We start from the raw sequence: 6,000 nt of genomic DNA on the forward strand, positions 1-6,000 counted from the left end.
CGGAACGTTCCAACCCATTCGTGAGCTGCTTGGGTGCCCTGAGAACCCAGATACTTTCCAAAAATTACCTCATTAACATAAACTCAGGTGTGGGTAGAAGGGGCTTGTTATAAATAACAAGACTCCTAAAAACAAAAAAACAAAAAAAAAAAACAACAAAAAAAATAAATAAATAACAAGACTCCTTTTCCCTCCGTTCCTCTGATCACTTAGGAAATTCTAAGAGTTTTTGGAGCTCGGGGCGAGAAACAGGATGAAAACGAAATATTATATTTCTTATTAGAAATCACCATATCACAGGAGCACACTACACTTAGGGTTGGCTCACATTTTCCCTACGAATTCAGACTTGGGACAGATCCGACGAACCTACTGGGGCTTCTGCGAATTTCTGTAACACGGTATTCTTTGTGGTTGGTTCTCTCCCTTCTTGGCCTATTCAACCCATTGAAACTGAATCTGTCACTTCGGGGAAGAGGTCCCCTGCCCTCTCACCCCCCACCCCCACCACCAACCCGCCCTCTCCCAAGCCCCCTCCCCCTGGGGTCCCTGATCTTGGTAAAATTTTCAGCAGTCAGTGGAGGCCGAATTAACATTCGCAAGGGCAACCCCTCCCGGCCAGGCAGCGGTCTGCAGGCCTCATCTGCATGGGCCATAACAGGCCTTGTGTTGTCTTCAAGGCAGGAATGGCCCAAAGAACTACTCAACCGGCTCCAGGAAATGGCTAAATGGCAGGTCAAATTGCCCATAACTTTGACGAGGAGGATGGCTGGATAATTCCATCGCCTCTCTAGGGAGAGATGAAATGCACAATTCAAGCGTCAAGAAAAGGAATCATAAAAAAAAAAAAAAAAAAAAAAAAAAAATCTCCGATGCAGAATTTACATCCTGCTGTAAAACGGGGAAGAACAGAGGATGCAGAGGTATCCTCATATTAGCAGAGTGCCTTTGTCAGGAAACAACCTCCTCCAGCTGGACCAGACTGTTTGCCTTTCGGATGATTCCTGTCCGGGCCAAACAATCCAGACATTTGCAATTATAGCATATCAATTTGTTTTTAAATTATAAGGCTGCCGGGAAAGGTTGACTCCTTGCCAGAAATATGCTTCGAGGTGCTCTGGGGCAGCTGCTATGCAATGTGGTGAGACCACCAATCTGTCCAGACACAGAGGATTTATGCACCTGTGTGTGCAGCCCACGTGGAGCCATGGAGCTGGGCAAGCTCTCAGCTGGCCTCTCGCACTCTGATAGCCCTGGGTCCACATGAAAATGAGTAAACGAAACCTCATTCAAAATGGTGTTATGCTATATGTTGGCAAATCAAACTCCAAAAAAAAAAAAAAAAATGGAGTCGGGAAGCCCTGAAGGGGGAGCACTGGGTCCCACCACTCACTGCAGCCTGCAGAACCAGCAGGAAGGAGGATCACTCCTGACTCCAGCAACAGTGCACAAACCACCACTTGCAGCCAACAAGAAACCACCACACCCTCAAACTCCTGTTCTTGTCCAGTGAACTTTTGTTCAACCCTCCTCAATTATCCCCTAAAACCTAAAAAAGTCTGCCCTTCCTTTTGTCTCTTTAGACTCAACTATGGTCTTCCATAGTTTGCTTATCCCAAATTGCAATCCCATTGATATTCCTGAATAAGCTTATTTTGCTAATAAAATAGCTGGCTGTTTTGCTTTTTAGGTTGTCATCTGCAGATGTCTAACGTGGCCTCATTCTGGCACATGTACAAGTCCCTGGAGGTGTCCTCTTCAAAGAACTGACCCTTTCAGTGCCATGGGGGCGGGGTGCTTTTTCTTCACCTGTTGTGTATGTTTGCATCCTCTGAAGAGATCCACGTGGGGAGGATAGCCAAGGAGTCGGCCTCCTAGGCTCTCCTGCGTGGAACCCACCTTCCTCTTCCTTCACACAAGAAGGGCACTGTCTTGTCATTTGATACAGGTGAGTGTCACCTCTCACGTGGAAGACCCCTATGGCCATCTTCACAGATCAAAAACATAGCCTCTGTTCCAACAGAGTCAACTCCCTTTAATGAAGGCCTCCACAAAGTATCCCGGTAGTGTCAGAGGAAAAGGTGAGGGGACATTACCTGGCTACTTTGCCCCTTATACCACCTGGCATAAGGGGAATATCAGGTATAAACCTAGGGGAGGTTTACCTAACTGTACCCTCAGTCTGCCAGCCGTCACTTCTGGAAGCCCTCGCCATCCAGTGTCCCTACTCTCCTCTCTGAGGACATTCCACCCATTCCACATTCAAGGGGTGCCCTGGTCCTGAATCCTTTCTGTGGGAGCCTTTGATGTCAGCTGGGTGACAGTAAAGTCATTTGCCAGCTGGGTTTCTGCTCACTGTTGGGAGTGAGGGGTGGCACGAGCAGGGATTGTCTCATTCCCTAGGGTGGGTCTGTTCCCCGGACAGAGGGTGGAGCCAGCCCTGAAGGAGCAAGGACAGGCACACACTGCACTGCACCTGCTGGGTCAGCTATCTGTAGCTGGAAATGTGGAGCCAGAATTAACAAGTCTGATGCAGCCAGATGCCCCAAAGGAATTTTTTTCCTATTTTATTCTCACTTATTAAATTTTAAAGAGCCCTCAAAGACTCCAACCTAACACGGAAATCAAAGACAACAAAACAATGCGTTTATTTCCTATTAATACGGTAGAGCAGTCAGTCCTGCTGCAGCAAAGTTGTGAATTACTGGAGAAAAATCAACCATCTTCTCGGAGGAGACTCAGAGTTCTACCTGCAGGTAGCCCCCAGCTGGGCCCAGGATTCCATGAAGCTCACACCCTCGCTTCCAAGATCCCCAGCTGCCCACACACCTGCTGGCTATGGCCAGGACCAAGAGCCCTCGGATAGATTCTGGCTGCCTGGGGAAACTAAGGGGTTCAGGGGCTTCCCCAAAACAGCCCACTGCCAACCTACAGTCCCTGGCACCAGCTGAGCACCCTGAAGACTTAGTAGTTCCGGAAGATGGAGTTCTTTAAGAATTTCCTGTAAAAATGGACAGGAAGCTCCCAGAAAGCCAGGTGTGGTCTCCAGGGCTATCATGAGGTCATTTGTACTCCTGCCTCCATCCTCCCTACCTGAGCTGGGCTCTGCTGATGGCCGTGAGACATTCTGCAGCAACCTTTTAGATACAGGGACATCTTGAGCTCATAGGAAAACAAGTTATGCAGATCAATGGTAAGTAAAGTGGGCTTTAAACTGGGTGATCATGTAACTCATCCAAATTAGGATACTTTTGAGAGCAAGAGTGCTGTAAATCATTAAGCCAACAATATATACAAATGTCAGATCATTATGTTATACACCTGAAACTAATATAATGCTATATGTCAATTAGACCTCAATAAAAAAATCATTAAGCCTAGACAACATAAGTAAATTGTGACTAGTTTTAGACCCTTTCATCCAACTCCTGAGCTTTCAACCCACCCCAGATGCTCTCTTCCAGCCTCCCTGTACCAGGAGCCTCACTCCAAAGGCAAGGGGTCAGGAGGGAAGGGGCATCTGGATGAGGTGCAGGCCAAGGAAGGCATGAGGGTCAAACAGAGGTGGTACATATTTGATGGGAATTTTAAAGAGTATTTTCATTTGAAATCTGGTTTGACAAAATGATTAAGGCATCAGTTTCTATTCTGAATGTTCCCCTTTGTGAATTTCCCTGCCTCCTGCAAAAACCAGCACAAAACAGAATTTTGTGGGGAGAAAGGTTCTGAAAGGGGAGAGGGTGGGGGACCCAAATCAAGCCACCTCCCAACCCTAGTTTGTCCAGATCTTGCTCCATGTTCTGTATTCAGGGCTCAGAGCAGCAGCTCTTGCCCCCCAAGCTTCTGTTCCCTGATCATCCTGGACCAAAAAAGGTTTGGATCCTCATGGGAGTAAAGAGACCAGAGGCCACTGGTCCATCACCCACTGGCAGCTTGAACAGCTCAGAAGTCATCCTAGGGAAAAGTGGGTGCTGAGCCCCAGACACTGAAGCATTAAGCTTGTGTGTATTTGTGTGTGTGCATGTGTGCTTCCTTATTTGCACTGAAATGACACAGGGTGCTTTCAGACAGCCTAGTTGGAGCAGAATTTTCTCTTTCACTTACAGAGTGAGTGAAACAGAGACCAGGTTACAGAGACCAGGAGAAGCCAAAACACCAAGAGGACAACCCCCTTCTCTCTTTAGCATAGCCTCGGAGGGGATCTTCCAGAAACCCTCCCTTCTGCTACCCCTTGAACAAATCATTGTGCAAAGGGCCCAGAGGCTGAGAAGATGGCCCAGATAGCTCCACAAGCAACCTCTGGGCACAACTGGCTGATCAGGGACTTGTCCCAATGGTGTCAGACCGAGCAGACATTTGAAAGGGGGGTTAACAGATGACAAAACTCCAGAAGCAGGCACCATCCGTCTGCCTCCTGCAGACATCTATTTGAGTGAGGGTATCCCCCATACTTTCCAGGCAAAGCTGCTGAGGCTGACCACCTTAATAACCCACCCAGATGCCTGGGTTTCAGGACTGGCAACTCCATTGGCCACTATTCTCATAGGAAGTTTCAGGTGTTGCCAGCAGAGGTACCCCAGTCAGCTGTTCCTTCAAGGAAATTGAACTGATAGTTCACTGGCATGCTGTTGACACAGAAGGCCAGTGTGCTGGCCAGGTCAGCTGACCAGGTGGTCACAAAACTGAAACCTGGACAGCATATGTCAGCCCCTCAAACCCCTGAAGGCTCATTTCCCCCCCAAGATCAAGCCCCAAAGGCACCTGTCTGGGTCAGAAAGTGGAACATTCCATGCAGAAGAGCAAAGAGTAACAAAAGGAAGCCCTCTGGGGGCAGATACCACCTCAAGCCACAAATGCAAGTGCACATCCGCCCTGGTGACACTAGTTGAGAAAATTGCTGCCAAATTGCACCTTGTGGCTAAGGACCCAAAGGATTCTTTGCCAACAAGCCACAGCAATGGCAAAGGCTGGGGAGAGGCCAAGCTGGCTGAATGTGAATGGGCAAGTGAGAGGGTTTCCAGAGGGGTGGAGGGTGGCTGATGACTGCTGCAGGGTATAGAGATGCTTTATGAGGTGTAACACCCGTGCTTCCACAGTCCATAAACCGGCCAGGCCTGAAGGCTGTTCCCATGGAGAAGCTCTCAGTACTATTCTAAGCAAGGCTGCCCTTCTGGAATCAGTGCATGGCCTCAGGCCGAGAGAAGGGATTGGGCACGTGTCTACTGAGATGTATGTACTGAAATAATTTTTCAAAATACAGCTTTACACCCTTGTCTCCTCATGTAGCTCTGCTTACCTGTAAAATTCTCCTACTTCCCCTTTGGAACCTCTGTTGTACCTGTTCTTTGAACCCACAGAGTTCTAAGGGGAAGAATGAGGGTTACCCTACATCCATACCTCCCACTCACCTTGCATAACTTTTCCCATTAATTTCTCACCTCCCTTCCTGCCTGGGCAGCCAAACCTGAGAGACCTGGACCTCCTGCCATTTCCTGAGTCAGACCACATCCTGACACCAGAGCTTGCCAGCTCTCACGAAATGGCTGGTGACCTTCTCAGGTGCTTCAAAGGCAAAGCCCCAAGGCCCCCACATGCAGGAAATGAGTTAATCTCAAAAAGTATCTGACTGAAATTTATCCAGCTCTCCCAAGCATGCGTGAACATGGAACCCAGCACAGGTCACCCATCTACACGGGTCAGCAAAACACAGTGATTGAAGGGATAACCACTATCCTTTTTATAATATAGGATAACTGCCCACAACACCTGTGCCTTACCATCTGTGGTTTCCCCCAGATTGGCTCAATACTTATTATTGTGGGGAGCATCGTGCTGGGTACCAAGAAAGTAGGTACCATAAGACTGACTCACCAGCTTGGCCTCAAGGTGCTTCTAGGAACTGACCAAGTATGAATACAAATGATAATAGAGAAGGGGGCCAAAGCACAGAAAACAGAGCTATAGGGGTTATAAGAGGAGCACATGGGCTGGTTGGTTTAT

Source organism: Vulpes vulpes, chromosome 12 (assembly GCF_048418805.1).
Source record: "Vulpes vulpes isolate BD-2025 chromosome 12, VulVul3, whole genome shotgun sequence".
Taxonomy (NCBI): domain Eukaryota; kingdom Metazoa; phylum Chordata; class Mammalia; order Carnivora; family Canidae; genus Vulpes; species Vulpes vulpes.